Here is a 21,042-nt window from a genome sequence, read left to right on the forward strand (position 1 = left end):
ACATTAAATAAATAGAAGAAAAATAGCCAAAATTGATCAAAACGTTGCTGGTTTAATATGTTAAGCACGAGAGTGCAATGACGCAAAAGAAATGGTAAAAAAGTTTTCGTACATCAAAATTTCTTGAACCAGATTGCAGCTCTCATGAAAACAAGTAAAACCAACTTCAATTATTATATAAAAGTTTAAGACTACCGTTAATTTGTTCATGATCCAATGATGGGATCATTAGTATGAGACTACCTCTGAGGTACCACCTTACCTTTATAAAAATAATTTTAGAAACCGCTTATGCGGCAACATACATAAAAAAAATATGTACCGACGTACTGATAACTTCCTCCTTTTTTTGAAGTCGGTTAAAATAGTCGTTCATTTATTTCTTAAAGAAAAGTTACAGCAGAAGCAAAGTACTTTTTCATGCACAGTAATGAAAAATGTTTCTTTTGATTCTCATTGTGACTGTACAGCCTTGATTATTTCAGAGTTCCAATAGTCAAACTCTTACATTGAGAAAGTGTCCGATAAATATACTTCTCTCAAAACAAGATTTGGTAACTATGACCAAATTATGTGTTTAGAAAAAACATATTTAGTTGTCGTAACAAAACTTTTTCTCAGTGTAAGGAACTCAACTACCTAGGTCCTTATAGGATTCATTAGGGAAGCCAAGGGTGTCTTTAGCATATTGGGTTAAGGACAATCTATAGAAATGCAAAAGACCTTTTAAGTCGTGGTGTCTCTTGTTTCATTCATACCCGTGCATTTATCTTATCTTATCTTATCTCCTCAAGAAAATTAAAAAATATAATGATTTTACAGCGAAATTTAAGATGCAGTTGCACAAATATATACCCACTATATATACGGTTAACTGGTTTATTCGATAACAAAACTGAGTTTATTCGAAAAATCACGATTTAAAAAAGCCGCACAAAAATTTGGAAAAAAACCCGTTGTAAAAACCGAGTCAACCACCCTAGTACATATAGATATTATATATGTAGGTAAGCACGCTGCAGTCATATACGTAAATACATATACCAGAAAATCTCTATTGAATTGACAACAAGAGACATTACATATAAAAAAGTTTTTACGCAAAGATTTTTCAGTTTCCCCTAAGGCACCACTAAAATTCATAATTTTCTCTTTATTGGGTTTGTTGGCAGCATATCGATGGCTGAGTGGAAGATCGATCGGATAGGGCGTTCTTGAAAAGTTTTTTGAGATAGAATGTTTTCGAACTGGCTGCCGAGATAGGTCGATCTTCCACTCAGCCCTCGATATATGAATGCCTTTGAGAATTTTCCTTGCCACACACTCATATGTAGTTCACATAAATTGCTCAGAAAAATGTAAACCTCTTTTATGGCTTAAACGCAGTGTTGCCATTTATTTTTTTTGAGGTCCCGCCAGATTTATAAACGAAATAGTTAAAATCTCGCTAAATCCTTTGAATTCTCTAAACTCTTATGAAAAAATAGTTTCTTTTATAATTTTGAAGTTCAATTTTATTAAAAAAAATTTAAACAAAAGCAAGAAAAACAAATTGATTCTTTAAAAAAACAAAATAGGAGCAGCGCTATATGCTGCAGCGTCAGGCGAAATTAACCCTTATTAGTAGCTTCGATTTCGATAAATCCAAAGGTTTAAAAATTGGTTATAAGAATGCCGTCTTCGTTTTCGTGACTATTAAGCTTTTTCGGAGTTTATAAAATGTTGTCAATGAAAAACTTATTTGCATATTTAAGTCCATACCAGGAAAGCCAACGCGACTTGCGGGGGATTTCAGTTTGCGTGGGGAATGGACCGTTTTTGTGGGGAATTTCAGTTTACATGGGAACAACTGTTTTTTTTTTGTGAGGAATTAGGTGTAAATAATTTTTATTTTTTGCTTCACTAATTTCATAATGATTTAAAAAAAAATTTAGGTTGAAATGTCTCACCCGTCACCGTGGAATGAGCCATATGCAGCTTTGTAGCAATTCTTGTATAATAAAGTTTCGAATGACTAAAAATTACCACTGATTTTTTAAAATTTTCTTTGTAGCATTTGCTTTCATATAACGAATAAACACAATTTATTTTATGTGGAAGAAAACCGCAACAGCTTAGGCAAAAAAAAAAATCTAATACGACAATTTTCGGGTACTTGAAATTTGCACTAGAATTGGGCTACAAAACATTATACTCAAAATTTTTCTAGAAAATCGAATTAAAAAGCTCGAAATTTTCATGAAAAAACGGATTTAAACGGGGTTAGTTATAGAATATTTTGTATATATTTTTATAAAAATAACTCAAATTAAATAAAAAAAAAAATAATAATTGTGAATGTATGTAAATAAAATATATAAAATTTTTATTCTTTATTTAATAACAAACATAATAAAAGTTTGGTTTGGTTTATGAATACATAGATGAATTATACATATTTAAACATAAAATAAATAGAAAAAATACTAGCAATATATGAAAATACATACATACGAGTTGGGTGGGCAAAATCGGGGAATTCTTAATAATGAGTTGGCTACCCTGGTCCATACCTTCATATATGTACAACAAAAAGTAAATAAAGTAAATAAAACATATCGTCGTTTAAAGTGAAAAACCGCGTATCAACAAAATGTCAAACCGCGTATGAGCAAAATGCAAAACCGCGTATGTGAAGTTGTAGAAATTATTTTCTAGAGCATGTTTCAAAATGGTTCTTTTTTTATAAAGCAATCGGATATCTGGCTAGTATATTTCAGGACGAATGGTTAAGGATTGAGCCAAGAGCTTGTGTGAGGAAATCAAATTTTTGGCAGCCAATGTCAGTTACGCGGTTTTGCAAAATGACGATACGCGGTTTTGTACTTTAAACGACGATATGTACATGTGGTGTCAAATTAAATACAAACCTTTGCTGTAATGTTGTAAATGCGAAAAAAGTTAAACTTTAAAAAATGAGTAATAGCAAACAGCGTTTCAGTCTCATCGATTTTTTGCAGTGCAAAATGTAAATGTAAAGAATTGCGATCGTTATGTATAAAATCGCTAAAATCTAGCTATGAGCTCCTAAATAACCACTAAAAATCCCGCTAGTGACCGAATTCTTAAATTTAACGCTAAGTAAAAAAATAAAATCGCTAGATCAAGTGGGAAAATCGCTCAAATGGCAACACTGCTCGAACGTTCGTCAAAATGTTATAAGAGAATTACAATGTAAAAGCCACTTAAAAATTCAGCTTGAAGACGTTTGTGTGTGCGCCTTTGCATGGATGCCATTTGTTTTATGGTGCCAATTTATGGGTGTCTAGCGCGAAATAAAATACATATCCATACATACATATGTTCATATGTATGCACATTAGACCCCTGCAGGGAAACCTTGCTAGTTTCGTACCATATCTTTGCTGCCAAAAACGAACCCGTCCGATGATAATAGCCAGTCCAAAATCAGCGAAATGTGTTAGGCTGATTTTTCGGTCCAATACGCTTTCTTTCCGCACTGCGCAGATGCTTTTTTATAGTTCGGTTACAAAACAAACATTTGTGTTAACATTTTAACATCTGGGGACCTTCTGGAATCTAACCAATAACAGCAAGAACCTCTGCAAACTCAGCTGCAGCCAAAGGTATGTAAACGTACATTTCTTACAATCATTCAATTTAAATTTCAAAAATTTAGAAATGGTCCGGAACTATAGAGTTTAGGACTAGGGATGCAGCGGGGGGCAATTGACACTTCCTAGGCTATCGCCATGTTAAATGCGTCAGTTGTTTGCATGCAAAAGGGATTTATCGAGAACCAGTTCAGAAGTAGACATTTTCCCCACAGGTACCGTATCACGATTTTGAATACTCTTCTAGGAGTATTTCTTCAGTGTAAAAAATTTTTGTTCGACACCCTGTAAAAACCGAAAAATCGATTTTTTCGATAACTTTATATTTAATGTAAATGATACATCAGAAAAAACCACAGCTACATATCGACTGCTGAGTGGAAGATCGACCTATCTCGGCAGCCAGTTCGAAAACGTCCTATCTTAGAAACTTTTCAAGAACGCCCTATTCCAGAATTTTATTGAAAAACACCCTATTTCGGAATTCGGTTCAAAAACGCCCTATCTTACTTCAAAATGTATTGAAAATGTGGTGATATTGGCCGTTTCTGAATCGGCAGCTGAGATAGGGCGTTTTTGAAACGAATTCTGAAATAGGGCGTTCTTGAAAATTTTTTTTGAGATAGGGTGTTCTTTTTCAAATTTCAATTTGACACCACACTTCCGATTTCCTTCAAACACTTCTTCAGGTTCTTTACATAAAATAAGTTGACACTTATACCATGATTCTGCCAACGTTTGGATTGTTTCATGACAATAATATCCTTATCATTATCTCATGACTCTTCTTTCTGTTGAGTCTTCGTGTAAAGAATAAGGTTTTTCAACTAATTTATCTGCAGATAAATTAATTATGCACCCGATTTTGTAGTTTTTAACCGACTTCAAAAAAAAGGAGAAGGTTAAATATCAATTCGTCGGAATATATGTATATATATATATATTTTTGTTATGTATGTTACCGCATAACTTTGGACTTTTATTATGTATTATACCGCACAACTTTGGACCACATCAACCGATCTCGATATTTTTTTTTTCTATCGGAAAGTTTATGTCTTACAGGTCGTCTCATACTAATTTAGTTTAGATCCGATCATTAGATCATGAAAAAATTAACGGTACTCCTAAATTTTTATATGAGAATTGAAGTTGGTTGTGTTTTTTGCTTAAAAATTACTTGTTTAAAATTCAATTCATATTATTTGTTAGTTAAAAAACAGCAATGATTCATTTTCCCAGCACTGGATCTACGCTAGATGCTGTCGGAGCCCTGGCACAGGGCGGCAGATTTTGAGGGGCGGCAAAGTTTGAAGCATAAACTCGGATGAGTTTTTAATGTCAGTTATCTAAAGCCTTCTAAATTTTACACATATTTTTGATAATAATTCAAACTAAATCGGTTATTGACTATCTACTGTGCCTAAACCTGCTGCTGTTGGGCTATTTTGCTCTTGTCGTTTTTCAATTTCACTGGATAAGGTAAAAATTTCTCAAAATTTTATTTCGTCTATTTATGCTGCAACTCGAGCAAATCGTAAAGAGCACAAGCCTAGTAGGGGTTGTCAAAATACAGGGGATCGCGTTTTTACTGCGCGCGATAATTTTCAGGTTTTCAGAAATTACACAAGCGTGGCTTGATTTTACTTTTCTGCGTCTGCTTTGGAAAGGAATTTTCATTAGCTTTCCGATAAAAATATTGATTTTAGGGGGAAAATATTTAGTCTAGAACTTTTTAGTTTTACTAAGTTTAAAGAATATTTTTGTGGTTTCCTCCCAATGCGGCACTTTTGATTTTGTTTTAAGTATCATAAAAGGAAAGTTTGACTTTTTACTGCAGGAATATGTAGGATCGAAAATGGGATTGAAATAATTGACAGTTGCACAAAAGGTTTTTAGCGCTCCGGTACTGAGCTTCATATGTATGTATGTATATCTGCAGCATTGCTATGCGCGCCGTAGAATACACTTTTTTTTTTAAATATTTAATGTATGTATGTAGGTTGAGACCGTTTCTCATAAAAAATGTTTTGGGAAAATAGCGAATAATTTACACAAGGTAGAAGTTATAGCTGCTATTTCTCATTAAAAGAAAGGATAGCTTTTACCTCGCCTAAGCAGTGGGGCGTGGTAGATCCCATAAAAACATTTTTCATAATGCATATCTCAGGAAGAATTTGTCGTTTGTCGTAGCTTACTGGAATCTAGTATAGAGATATACATATGTATAAAATCAATTCCCTACTCATGAAGGAGAGCTGTTAAGGTTGCAGTTTGAAAATATTTTGAAAAAGGTGCTTCGAAAGTCAAATTTATTTTAATTATTCGCAAGCTATATGAAAACATAAATTATGTATGTGAAACGGAAGATTGTTAAGAAACTTTTAGTTTGAACATTTAGAATATTGGGCCTGATTAATAAAAAATAAGCAATAGCTTTTTCATAAAATTTCAGACCTTTTACTAAAATTTATGTGAATAAATCGAGTAAAAGTTATGATATTTTAAGAAAAAGCAATTGCTTATTTTTTCTTCATAAGGCCCATTATCGAGGTGTTTTACAAAGTTGCCTGTTTAAAAATTAAATTAATTTGATTTGATGAATTATTACAATATGGTTTGAAAAAGTTTTATTTCTCAACTACACGTAGGAGAACCGCCACCTATTTGAACAATAAAATTTTACTTGAATTAATTTGAATATGTATCACACGTGTCACACGAAAAAGGTTTAATAAGGTTGTAGTATGAAAATATTTTGAAGAGGGTTGCCACATGTTTGAAAAGTCACGCATAGGAAATCTAATAATAGATTGGCGCTTTACACATACGTGCAGTGTTGCCAGAACTTTTTGGACGAACCGGCTAAATTGGCAAATAAAACCGGCTAAAAACGGCTAAAATGTTTCAACTAAATTTCACATGTTTTATTTAAATAAATCACGTGTAAAAAGACTATTTCTTGGAGAGAAGTTACAAATTCGAGTCGGAAAAAATTTTGCCAGCAAGAATTTGTAGTTAGGAAAAACATATGATTGTGGCACATGGTTGGGTTTTTTTCGACGATAATTTGAATAAACAAGTTCGTTAAATTTAAAAATTTACAAAATGGAGCGATTTCAAAATGAAAAATGTAAGTTAATGCTTGTTTACTTAATTAATTTAGTTAATTCCAATGATTTCAAAGGTACTCGGCAAAAAAACTGTATTCTTAATCGGAATCCAATCTCAACCAGAGTCGATATAGTGATAATTCTCGCTGGATTTTCGACAACAAACCTATTGTCTTCCCTACAAGGCCTTTTCACACTGACCGATTCTCAATACACTCAAATAGAAACCAATACACATAAAAAACTCTGTAAAAATTTCCCTTCAATTTTAAGGCAGTAAAACAACGACCTGGAGGATGGTTCCGTGCGCAGAAGTGGAAAACTTTTGACTGCCATTCACCTGGGAGTGGCCAGAAGCGATTCTTGTGCGTACGGTTCAAATCGCAGCTCACAACGTCCGGATATTTAGATCCACGTATCCTCTGGGTAGTAACCAAAAACCCGTTTGGGAGCGAGCTAAAGTGAGAAGGCGTAAAACTTCGCGTGCGCTGGGTTTGGGTCCCGCCACGTTAAAACCCCGCCCAATGAAAAGAAGCAAACAGCCTCGGATGAGACCCCCTTTTTCTGATGACGACCACGGCAAACGTATAAAGGACTATGATTTAAGGGTATGCACCTGGAATATCCGGACCCTTAATGGGGAAGGTGCCTCTGCCCGGCTGGTTGATGTCCTCGGGAAGACAAAGGCTGACATCACCGCCATCCAAGAAATGCGATGGACGGGGCAAGGTAAAGTAAGCGTGAAGCCTTGCGACGTCTACTACAGTTGCCACGTAAAGGAGCGCAAATTCGGTGTTGGATTCGTGGTAGGAGAGAGACTCCGTCGCCGAGTACTGGCGTTCACCCCGGTGGACGAACGTCTAGCCACAATCCGCATCAAAACTAGATTCTTCAACATCTCGCTCATCTGCGCCCATGCCCCGACGGAAGAGAAGGATGAGGCGTCCAAGGATCTCTTATATGAGCGCTTGGAACGTACATATGAGCGCTGCCCCCGACACGATGTCAAAATCGTGCTTGGCGATTTTAATGCCAAGGTGGGCAAGGAAGGGATCTTTGGCGCCACTGTCGGAAAATTCAGCCTCCACGACGAAACGTCCGACAACGGACTGAGGCTGATCGACTTCGCCGGGGCCCGAAATATGGTAATATGTAGTACTAGGTTCCAGCATAAGAACACCCACCAAGCTACATGGCTGTCTCCAGATCGAAAAACGAGAAACCAAATCGATCATGTTGTGATAGACGGAAGGCATGCTTCAAGCGTTTTGGACGTACGTACACTCCGAGGGCCAAACATCGACTCGGACCACTATCTTGTTGTAGCCAAGATACGCACCCGCCTCTGTGCAGCAAAAAATGTGCGCCCAACAATGCAAGGAAAGCTTAACGTCGAAAAGCTGCAATCACAACAGACGGCCAATTTATTCGCCACTCGACTCACACACCTGCTCTCTGAGAGCACTCTTCAACAATCCGACGTACGCGAGCAGTGGAACCACATTTCCCGATCATTAAGTACCGCCGCCGAAGAAGTAGTTGGGTTTCAGCGAGCCCGAAAGAACAACTGGTACGATGAGGAATGTCAAGAAGCCGCAGAGAAAAAAGATGCCGCCTACAGGGCCACGCTGTGATCGGGCGCAACGCGAGCCATGTGGGACCGTTATAGGGAACTGAAGAAGGAAGCGAGACGTATTTGCCGCAATAAGAAGAGAGAGGCCGAAATACGAGAGTGCGAAGAGCTTGAGATGCTGGCCGACAGGAAGAACGCCCGAAAATTCTACCAGAGGGTTAGGCGACTTACGGAAGGTTTCAAGACCGGGGCGAACTCCTGTAAGAACAACAATGGCGACCTAGTGACCGATGTCCAGAATATACTTAAATTGTGGGGGGAACACTTTTATAACCTACTGAATGGTAGCAGCGCTGAAAGTAGTGAGGAAGACGAACCCGAGTCCACAGTCGATGATGATGGAGTAGCTGTCCCACCGCCTGACTATGACGAGGTACGAATAGCGATTACGCGGCTGAAAAACAACAAAGCTGCTGGAGCTGACGGCCTCCCAGCCGAGCTATTCAAGTACGGCGGCGAGGAGCTGATGGGGTGCATGCATCAGCTCGTATGCAGAATATGGTCAGATGAACGCATGCCCGACGACTGGAATTTAAGTGTGCTCTGCCCAATCCACAAGAAAGGCGACCCCGCCATACGCGCCAACTACCGCGGAATTAGCCTTCTAAGCATAGGTTACAAGGTCTTATCGAGCGTATTGTGCGAAAGACTGAAGCCCACCGTCAACGAGCTGATTGGACCTTATCAGTGTGGCTTTAGGCCTGGAAAATCCACCATAGATCAGGTATTCACAATACGCCAAATCTTGGAAAAGACCCGCGAGAATAGGATCGACACACACCATCTATTTGTCGATTTAAAAGCCGCTTTCGACAGCACGAAGAGAAGTTGCCTTTATGCCGCGATGTCTGAATTTGGTATCCCCGCGAAACTAATACGGCTGTGTAAAATGACGTTGAGCAATACCACCAGCTCCATCAGAATAGGGAAGGACCTCTCCGAGCCGTTTGATACTAAACGAGGTTTCAGACAAGGGGACTCCCTTTCGTGTGATTTCTTTAATCTTATGTTGGAGAAGATAATAAGAGCCGCAGAACTGAACCGCTCAGGCACAATACTTTATAAGAGCGTACAATTGCTGGCGTATGCCGACGACATCGATATTATCGGTAAAAACAAGGGCTACGTCTGTTCTGCCTTCTCGGGATTGGATAGAGAAGCAAAGCGAATGGGTCTGGTGGTGAACGAGGACAAAACGAAGTATCTCCTGTCAGCACACAAAGAGTCAGAGCATACGCGTCTTGGCACCCACGTCACTGTTGACAGTTACAAGTTTGAAAAAGTATACGACTTCGTTTATTTGGGAACCAGCATTAACACCAATAATAATGTCAGCCTTGAAATCCAACGGAGAATCACTCTTGCCAACAAGTGCTACTTTGGGCTGAGTAGGCAATTGAGAAGTAAAGTCCTCTCTCGTCGTACAAAGATCACACTCTATAAGTCACTCATCATGCCTGTGCTGGTGTATGGCGCGGAATCATGGACAATGAAAGCATCTGATGAGGCGGCTCTTGGAGTTTTCGAGAGAAAGATTCTGCGAAAGATTTACGGACCTTTTCGCGTTGGTGATGGCGAATATCGCAGACAATTTAACGATGAGCTGTATGAGCTTTACAACGATATAGACATAGTGCAGCGAATTAAAATTCAGCGGCTCCGCTGGCTTGGCCATGTCGTTCGGATGGACAGAAACGCTCCTGCTCTGAAAATATTCAACGCAGGCCGCGATGCTGGTAACAGAGGAAGAGGAAGGCCTTCTCTGCGTTGGAAAGACCAGGTGGAGAAGGACTTGGCTTCACTTGGCATTTTCAATTGGCGTCAGTTAGCACAGAAGAGAAATGACTGGCGTGCTGTTTTGGACTCGGCCAAAATCGCTTAGGCGGTTACAGCGCCAAATAAGAAGAAGAAGAAAACAACGACCTTAAGTTAACATCAACCGAGGCCATATGTTGACAAGGGATGCAAAATCACAGTTACACAAAAGAGCTGGTCCGATTTTTCAGAAATCCCTTCAATTCTGATGTAAAATATGATGCCAAAAGACTGCAGATCTCCCATTTAGATGACCGGTCACACGACCGGCAGATGTCTCGTAGGATTCCCAGAGAGTTTTGCTTTACATAGAAATTTGTGCTCTTTTATTTTCATTTTGACTCACTTCAGTATTGGTTCCTTTAATTCAAGCCGGCATTCGGTTTATGGAATTTAAATAAGTTCTCAGCAAAAAAGTTTGTTTAAAAAAATACATATGTGTATGTACATAATGCTTGAAAATATCAATTTTTCCCTTACCTTAAACCTTTGGGAGTGGGCAAAAATGATGTTTTGTAATTTAGGCAGAATTGAATATGCACTATCTGGGAAGACAATATCTGCATGTAATATTTATTCTGTTTGTTGGCATTATATCCAAACACAAACGCATCTTAAGTGTCTTAACAGTGAAACAATTTCTTATTTTCTAAGTTTGCGAATAAAACTTCACACTTAAAATTAAGACATTTATAACAAACATTTTATGAAGAAAATCCCTTCTTTGTTTAAAAAAAAATAAGCGAAATCGGCACAATTTCATACAACCCTGCCTGGCATGAAAATGTTCTCAACGATAAGGCTAGTAGCCATTTCTAACAGATTTTGGGTCGCTTAGTCAAAAATGGAAACATATATACATATTTGAAATTTAAAAAAACAAGGCGAAATAGCAAAATCGGCTAAAAACGGCTAATTTTTTTCTGCAAAACGGCTAACAAATCGGCTGCCGGCTAAATCGAAATTTCTCCGGCTGTTTGCTATCGCAACCGGCTAAATCTAGCCGGAAAACGGCTAAAATGGCAACACTGCATACGTGAGTGTTTGGCCGAGCCTCTCCTCCGACTTGTGGCGTGCGCCTTGATGTTGTTACACAAAGCGGAGGGACCTACAGTTTTACGCCGACTCCGAACGCCGATTTCATTTTTATGAGAAGCTGTTTTTAATGGCAAAAATACACTCGGAGGTTTGCCATTGCCTGCCGAGGGACGACCGCTGTTAAGAAAAAACCTTTTTCTATTTTTTTTTGCGATGTTGCTTTGACCAGGGCTTGAACCCAGGTGCTGATGAGTGAAAGCGCGCACTGCTTACCACTACACCACAGCGGTTATATATTTATATATATATATGTTATAAGGCCCAAAAGTAACAAAAAAATAGTTCATGTAGGTTCAAAATAAAAGGGCGGCATTTATCACTGGGGACAGGGCGGCATTTTAATTAAATCCGGCCCAGCATTTGCCTATCGTAGTGAAGAATATCTGCCTAGGGTGGCCAGATACGCTGATTTAATCAGTACATGTGCTATTTTTTTTATTTTACTAATTTTTAAGAACCCGAAATAAGTACGCAAATTCTACTGATTTTTTGATTTTGTACTGATTTTTACATTTAATAAATATTTTAAAAAAATGATTTTTGACCACTCATACGCGTGAGCAAATTGAAACAATTTGTCGTCGTTTCCTAGCATTTCGCAAAATAACAATTGCTTGAATTCAATCCAACATAATAGCACTGTTCCAGGTACTTGAGAATTTGCAGGTTTTACAGGATAAGCTGTTTTCGCCATTAATAAACGTTATGGAAGGTGGCGACCGGGAAATACTTCCTGTAAAAACCTGGAAATCGTGAAGCACCTGGAACAGACTTAATATTTCAACTGAAGTAGGGCTGGCAAACTATCGATAGTCCGAGTCATCGTTGGTTTCCGATACTATTTGCCCAAAACCATCGATAGTTTTTCAATAGTATCAGTTTAATATAAGAATGGAGCTTCACAACAAACGTGTGCGGTTATTCAGGCCTTCACCATTTTACTCCGCCATACAACACGAGAAGTTTCATAAAATAAAAAAAAAGATTTTAGTTCAAATTTCTCTCAAACGTCTTGTCAAACTTTCAAGCACCCTCATACACCACACACCAGGTTTGAGTTAATGGGAATTTCGTTATGTTTGACAAACCGTTTGTGCACTGTACTTTACTCTTAAAAAACCAAACAGTTGATTTGATACATCGTTGATTTGTTAGATATCTAATCGAGAAACTGTTTAAGATTCATAGGAAAAACGCTTTGGTATGTATAGAATCAATTACTTACTAGACAAGGGAGAAAATATATGTAATGGTGTTTTCTATCGATAGTTGTCCGACCATCGATAGAACTATCGTCAGACGGCAACCATGGATAGTCGTGTCGATAGTATCGATAGTTTTCCAGCCCTAAACTGAATACGACTACCGCTGCTTTTGTGCTTCTTGTGCAATGTAAGATCTAAAACTTTGGTAAAGATACATACCAACTACCGGCTCTTGGATATAGGGACGTTCCGATACCATCAAATTATCGATACCTACTCAAATGAGTTTACTCAAATCGCTATTTTGATACTACATATATGAGTGAAGCGAATGTATCGATAGCTACTTATATCGATAGTTTTTCATCCTTTTATCTGCAACAAAGCGAAAGTAATTTTTAGACGTTATTTGCGACATACATTTTGCGACACCTGAGTGGAAGATTGACCTATCTCGGCAGCCCGTTCGAAAACGCCCTATCTCAGACAACTTGTCAAAACTCCATATTTAAGAATTTGATTGAAAAACGCCTTGTCCCAGAAAAATTTTCAAGAACACCCTATCTCAGCTGCCGATTCAAAACGCCCTATCTAAATTATTTTCAATATATTTTCAGTTGAGGTATCGATATGTATATTTGTTCATTAGTAACACTAGACAAAAAATGCAACCTTTGAAAGGTTTCCAAAAAAATTTACAGCTACAAAATATTGCTTGCACTTTGCTGTGGTGGTATCACTAAAATTAAATGGTTCAATCAAAATACATAAACGAAAATTTAGAAATGGAATGTATGAAAAAATAAATTTTGTGCGTAACAGAATAAAACGATTGGTTACCAGATTGTGAAAAAGCCATACAAAGAAGTAGAGCTGGGATACTATCGATAATACCGCCACTCGATATTTTTCGAAACGATAGTTGAAAACATCGATAGTCTCGATAGTACTAGCGTCGTGAGAGGTATTGAATTGAAATGCTAAATTGCTTGAAAATTAAATAATTAAATAATTAATAAATTTATAAAATTTATAAATTACTTTGTAAATTAAAGAGATTATATAAATTTGTTTAAATTTGAGTGCATCAAAAATAACTTCTTATAATAATAAAATAAACTTATTAATTTATGCGTCTGAATTATATATACTTATATACATATACTTGCAAAATCACAGGAAAAATCTGAAATAATTTTTTATATGGAAAAATTAAATTCGGATTTTGTTTGTCCCTTTTGAAGTGCAAATAAGAGAAATTGGCTATAATAATACATTTCTAATACTACAAAACAAACAAAACAAAAGATATTCGTTTAAACTCACAACTCATACTTATAAAAGTTCAACTGAGATCAAGTACGGAGGCGCATATCAAAATCCGGTCAAAGGAAATTATAAACATTTCACCATATTATAAGACAACGAATAAAGTACCTGTTAAAATAATAGCACCACAACATTTTTAGCAGTTTTGACTATTTTTTTGTTTGTTTAGTGTCTAGTAATTTTTTATAAAAGTTGTACAAAACATAAAAAACTACAAAATCATTAAAATTTCAAGCTTTTTAATTCGAATCTCTACAAAATTTTACTATAACTCAGTGTAAGCTTATAGTTGCTAAAAAATTCCAATAACTAAAAATTTTTTTTTGCCGACTGTACTGTTAATTTTCTTGGATAAAAAAATATTTATGTAATGTTAAGAGATGTAAAGAAGAGAGGAGTTCCGCTAAAACCGACATCGATAGTTTTCAAAAACGATCGATAGAGGCGACAGTTTGCAACTATCGATATTACAATCGATAGTATCCCAACTCTACAAAGAAGTCAATGCAAAAGGCATGGGAGCAGCCGCTTAAAATCAGAGTTTAGATTATTTAACTGTTTAATTGGCGGGCCTATCTTTCAAAGTAGAATAATGCTGAATGGTAACAGAACTAGTATTTTAGTCTTATTAAAATTGTATTTTATTGGATTCGCATACATCCTGTTAAAAAAAAGCCCGGGAAGGAATTGACATCAATATTTTTATCAGGTAAATCTGTTTTTTTTACTTTACATCGAATTTTTTCTATAAGAATTAATGAGTCCATCGAAAGAAAGTGTCTCCTTTTAAAATTCAGTGAGAAAAATAATTAGTGCGAATTGTTATTAAGCCAAGAGTATATCTCCACACCAGGTTTTTCAGGTTTTCTGAGAAGCTTTGAACACTTAATAAATCTGCTGCTCACAAAATGCTGAATGGTAACAGCACTACTGAGTGTAGGAGAACCTCGAAGTTGTTGTGAATGCTTAGCAACAGAACGATCTCAGCTGAACTGGGAGGCAGGCTAGTAAAGACGAACGTTAGTTGGGGCACCCCTCAAAGTGAAGTGAACTCTCCAAAGTTATGGCCTACTACCGTCAACTCAGTACTACCCAGATTCAAAGAGGAGGGAGTAAAATGAATGGCCTATGCTGATGACTTAGTAATTTTGGTAACCAAGTTATTTCCATTTATGATGAGCGACATCCAAGATGGAAAAAACATACATAATTCCATTTACAGCCAAGTATAAGGTAGGTAGCTTTGAATAAGTTTAATGGCTAAAGCTTACGATTATGTAAACGGCGGAAATATATGGGAGTCATATTGGATCTTAAGCGGAGATGGAAAGTAAATATATAGGAGTAAAGAAAGCGAGCATTGTCTATTACTCATGTAAGCGGCTTTTTTTTAACACATTGGGTCTTAGTCCAAAATGGTACTCTGGATAGCGGTGGTATGTCCGATCTTATGCCAAGGTTCATTGGTATGGTGGAAAGCCCTACAGAACGAGTAAAATTAGGCCGAGCCCAGAGGGTTGCATGCATCGGGACGATGAGAACTTGACCCACCGACGCCCTCATTGTAATGCACACAGCATCGATACATGCTACACGACTCTGAGAACTGGGCATATGGGAAGGAAGAACGATCGGGCATAGCAGCACAATTTCTCGATTGATGTCCAAGGTGCCTCAGCCAGAGTCCGACCATAAACGACCTGCAGTAGAAACTCGCAGGCTTTTCGGTGTCATTCTCCCATCGAGAACTAAGTCCGGCGGGAAATTTAATATTTCCGCCTGGATACATCATCTGTATATCGGCGGCTTCACAATGGAACGGAGAGTTAGAGCAGACGTTTTCTCCGAATTCGTGGGATTAGCAACCCATCTGTTCGATTTTGCAAGTGCTTTCCAGGCAGAAGTATACCCTACGGCTGAAGGCTGTCGTCTTTTAGAACATAGTGGTTTATGTCATGCCAAGGAGTATAAGACTCCTATAAATGCCTTAAGTAGTAAGGTAAATCTAGTTTTCGATCAAGGATTGGATCTCTCGGAATCGGAATCACATAAAGAGAAATATTTCGCCACAATCTTGAGAAATCGCATCAATGTAATCGCAATTTCACGGTCGAAAAACAATGGGGTGGTCGTTACACTATTATTTCCCAAAATACCTATGTATATACTCATTTCAGTTTCTTCAACTTTCCTGTACTTATTCCGATTGGGCCGTGGTTTCCCCGATTTCAAACTTTTTCGACAATATACTGACTTAGACTAAATAAAATAATTGAACCAAGTTTGGTGGAACTCGGCAGTGGTCACTGAGATACACCTTGTATTCATAAAGTGGGCGGTGACACGCCTAATTCATAAAATTCTATAGCAGTTTTATTTTTTTGTTAAGAGACTGTTGTAGCTATTAACTTTGAGTAAATTAGCGTCATCAGTTATTGAAATATCGGAGTTTTCGGATGTCTGCAATTTATCGTTATACGGGAAGTGAGTATAATTTTACTCCGAGTTGAATAATTTTCAGCGAATTGCTTTCTTGTACTAAGGGTATTGAGTGCATAGAGTTTGGTAGAAATTGATGAATCGGTTACCGAGATACACATATGTGGTACTAAGGGGGCGGCGTCACGCCTATTATCCAAAAATGTATAATAATCTAATTTTCTGCTAAGTGGTTATTGTAATTATCGATTTTGAGTGAATTAGCTTCAGTAGTTACTGATTTATCACAGTTTTCGTGTTTCTGTTAATTACCGTTATATGGGAGGAGGGCGGGGTTATGGTCCTATCTCAAAGATTTTCAACAGATTTCTTAGCTAGGCCCTATAGAAGGCTCGTACGGAGTTTGATAAGGATTGGTGAAGCGGCTACAGAGATACAGCATTTCATCATAAGTGCGCAGGTCACGTCCATTTTCCAAAAATTTCATCATAATACAATTTTACTAATTTTCAACAGTTTGGATCCAATATTTACTGAAATATGGTAGTTTTTGCAATTTTCGAAAATACTGTTATATGGGCAGTGGGCGTGGTTTCCGATTCCGATTCCGCCCATTTTCAATACCAACCTACCTTGGATCGAAACCTACATACCGAATTTCGTTGAGATATCTCAATCTTTACTCGAGTTATCGTGTACACGGACAGACGGACGAACAGACAGACATGTCTACATCTATCTCGATTCGTTCTGGCTCTTATGCCGAATTTCCACTAGGCATTGAAATGACAAAAAATGTATGCATTTAAAAAAATGCCATGTGGAAATGAACTTAATGACAATTTTTGTAACCTAATGACACGATTATTTTTTAATGCCGAACTTTGTTATTTTTGCCATTTAATGCTTAGTGGAAGTCCAGCATTACAAACAACCGTTATGTGAACAAAGTTATTAAATCCTTGTGCACAAGTGCGCTCGGGTATAAAAATATATAGCATTACATAAATTCCTTATAACCAAGTGAAATAAATATTTTTTCATGATATTTTCAAAATGATTCTATTGCAGATACGAGCTTAACGCTGAAATGGCACGTTATGTGTTTACATACACATTCAAATCATGCGCCCATTATCGTTTACATAAAAGAAGTTATACACTTTTCGCAGAATAAGCGCACATGCTGTTAAGCATATAAGTTTATACGATTTTGTGTCTTTTGACATGTGAATTATCGCTGTGGCTTTCGTAGCAAATTTCTCCTTTAATGCCACACTTTGTTGCGCAACAAAAATAAAATTTTATTACATTCCCCATAAGGGCATGGAAACCCTACATTTATTTACTTACGCGTTACTTAGTGCCACAAATGGTCGATTTATTGCTTTTCATTTGCTTCATAAAATACACATATAAACTGCTGAATTTTATTTACACATTTTCTTATTTGCGTATGCGAAACAAGCGAATGATAAAGGTAAAAATTTGACTGTCCTTATGCTGAGTTCCCACTGCATATTTCAAATGGGATACCTTCAGTAGCCACTTCTAAATTGTTCCACAAATACTTAACATTTGCTGCTTACTTATCGTATTAATGTTGAGATAGTAGTTAGGTTTCAGAACTTCTTATATGGGCGAATCCGAAAAATAGTTAACAAAAATCTGAAAAACTACATGCAATTCAAATCTTCGCCTTTTGTGTCGAATAGTACACCATGTTGTTATTATATTTCTTTTCACACTTATTTGAGAAATATGATTCGCCCCTCTTACTTCTTGAAACAAAGCTCCAAATAGCCTTAGTTTTGAACACTTTATCTTTTAATAAAATACAACAATATCGCTTAAAAAAAAAAACAATTTTTTCAACGGCAAAAAGAGTAACGTCCGTAACGCAACGTCCCGAACGCACATATACAATTGTTTTAAAGTTAATCCAACCTTTATTTTTATTTTATAATACACATTGATAACTTGATTATTTTTTCTTCAAAGTATTGTTTTAGATTTTGTTCTCCATGTATATTACAATTTGCGCAAATCGGTTGACTTTGATGGTCATACCAAAATCGCTTCCTTTTTCAGTAACGTGCGAACACAAACTTGGAAATAAAATACACAAACATTAATTCAAATTCATATTTCCCTTATTTTGTTCACATAAGTACTGCTGTGTACTTTCCCTTGTACCACAAAAAATGAAACTTATAATTTTTTTTCGACAAAAAAGTCAAAAGAAGCGTCCGAATGTAACGTCCGCAACGCTGGGATTTTATTCCTTAGGAAATTCTTGACTTCCCTCCCTTACTGACCCAGTTGGTAATGTTTAAATAGAAAAGTTCATTCCGCAAGTGCAATAAATGTGCCACTTACGGCAGTTTCATCAAGTACAATTTCAAAGTTACTGATTAGTTAAAATTTCAGCTGAAGTAAACTCCTAAGTATTTACTTACTAATGATTTTAGCTTTTGACGCAAATCTTATGCAATTATATGAAAATAATTTTAAGGCATTTAGGCTATTGCTGCCCGTAGGCTATCTGCAATTTCTCTTCTTTTAAGAGTTTCTCGTATTTCTTAGGATATTTTGCTGCTACTCAGATTTCATTCAGAAAAATTACTAACAGTAAGTGGAAATGAGTAACTACATTTAGAAGTAATTACGTTTAGTTCTTTGCGGTTGGCTTAATTAAATCAGACAAGTGTATTATTTTAAAACGCAGGCTACGGAGTACGTTGCGTATACGTAACTACATCAGTGAATATGTGCATTAGGCTGGGTCGATTTTGTATGGGGGAAAATAAAAGTCGTTTGACCGCATTGTACTAGTAATATTATGATGTCTTAGGTCTTAGTTAATTGTTATTGGCCACGAAAGATTAATTTAATACTTATCTTTAGCCCGCGCAATTGCATCAAAGTATACGAATTTTGAAAATGAAACTTTGGCTGGTAATATCTATGGAATGCGTTAATTTTTATAAATAGGACGATATATCAAATTAAGGGTTATTAAGTTTAGTACCTCACGTTCATTTATCATTTTTCAATAAGTCTTAAATTTTTAAGATATTAAGATAAAACTTACAAAAACTATAATTTCCCCTTATAGATTTTCAATTCTTCATTAATTCAGCAACCAAGTGAAAAATACAAAAAAGTGAGACGGGATTTATTTCAAACGTTTTAATGTTTTCGGATGTTTATATAGTATTAAAAGAACCATGGACTTGGATCCTGATGAATGAAATCAAATATGTATCGTCAAAGAATAGGAATCGTTTGATAAGTTAATAGTGGTTGCATACATTAACATAATACAGTTAGGGTGAGAAACGCCCATTTTAAGTCCATTTATGCAGTCTTGAAATGGTTTTATTAGTCAACGAAGACGCACATTTTTCGCGGTTTCTAAATTTGCCGTTATATGAAAGTAGGAGACGTGAAATAATTGTTTAGATATAGTGCATAAGTATTTTAGTTAACTGCATTATGTGAAAAAAGTCTCTCTGCATTCAGCTTGAACGAAAAAAAGGCGCACCCTGGAACAGTTTTCTGTGATCCGGCTCTTTTAACTAAACGTTTTTTATACAATTGAAGATACATTTTTTTAGAAAAAAACTGGAGATCCACTTAAGTTTTTCGATATAACTTTGGTAAATGTTACTCGATCGGCACGTAGTAAGTACCAAATTGAAGGAGAGACTTACTGTTACTGATTTATAATAATAATATTATAAAAATAGTTCAGATTATAAACAAATTGTTTTAAATTTAAAAAACGTGTTGAACATTTGTTTTGTAATTTTCCTTTATTTGCAATTTTTATATTGTATGCATAAACATAAGTAAACTAATTAGTGTTTCTAGAAGTTGTGCCTATTCAGTGTTTCCATACTCACTTGCATAAACCAAAATTTTTCCACGATGATGCAAAATAATGGCTTTTCTATTAGAGCTACCGAAATTGTTCCTAAATTTGCAAAAATTCGCAAACTATAGCTAATATTAAAATAAATTAGAATATTTGGAACCAGCGACCTAAATGAACGCCAGCAATATTAATGCTGTTCTTTACATCTTTTGACTATAGGCCAGTGCAATTATCAAGAGAACAATTAAAAATGTATTGAAAAAAGATAACTTTGAGATTAACGATAAGCTAAAGGGCTGCGAAAAATTATATTTGACTTTATCTTTTGCATTAACGGATTCATTATTTAATAATATGCACTAAACCTTTTTGCTGAACCCAGAATTTTTAACAAGAATTGGTCTTATTCGACTACTGTGCTGTGGGTGACTTTGCGGTCGATGCGCGGGCTCTTAACATTAAAATAAAATACTAATATTTTGCAGGCTTCTTGTTGACTTCATGATACATTATTTTCACTATTACCAAGGGATTTGAGTAAAATTTGATTTCCGACCCGCCCTAATGTGCATGCAGTGCCAAAATGCTGACGACAGTTTTATAAATTAAGTCAGAAGTAAGGTTGATTAAGCACTTGATGATGTTCTTCTTTAGTTGGTCAAACTGTTGGAAAACATAATTAAAATCTTTACCTAAATAGTTTTTGATTTTTATGGACAAGTCTACATAGTACGATCAAAATTGAAAATTAGTAACATAGCGATTTTTTGCATGGTGGTAAATTTTTCAAATCTATACATGTGTTTATCGTCGTTTAAAGTAAAAAACCGCTTATCAAGCGTTTATGAAGTTATTCTAATTTTACAGGAGATGGTAAAAACCAGGGCTTCGGAGCAAAGATTTTTTTTCATCGCTC

This window comes from Rhagoletis pomonella, unplaced genomic scaffold (genome assembly GCF_013731165.1).
Source record: "Rhagoletis pomonella isolate Grant_MI unplaced genomic scaffold, Rhpom_1.0 Rhpom_scaffold_00007, whole genome shotgun sequence".
In the NCBI taxonomy this organism is placed as follows: Eukaryota; Metazoa; Arthropoda; class Insecta; order Diptera; family Tephritidae; genus Rhagoletis; species Rhagoletis pomonella.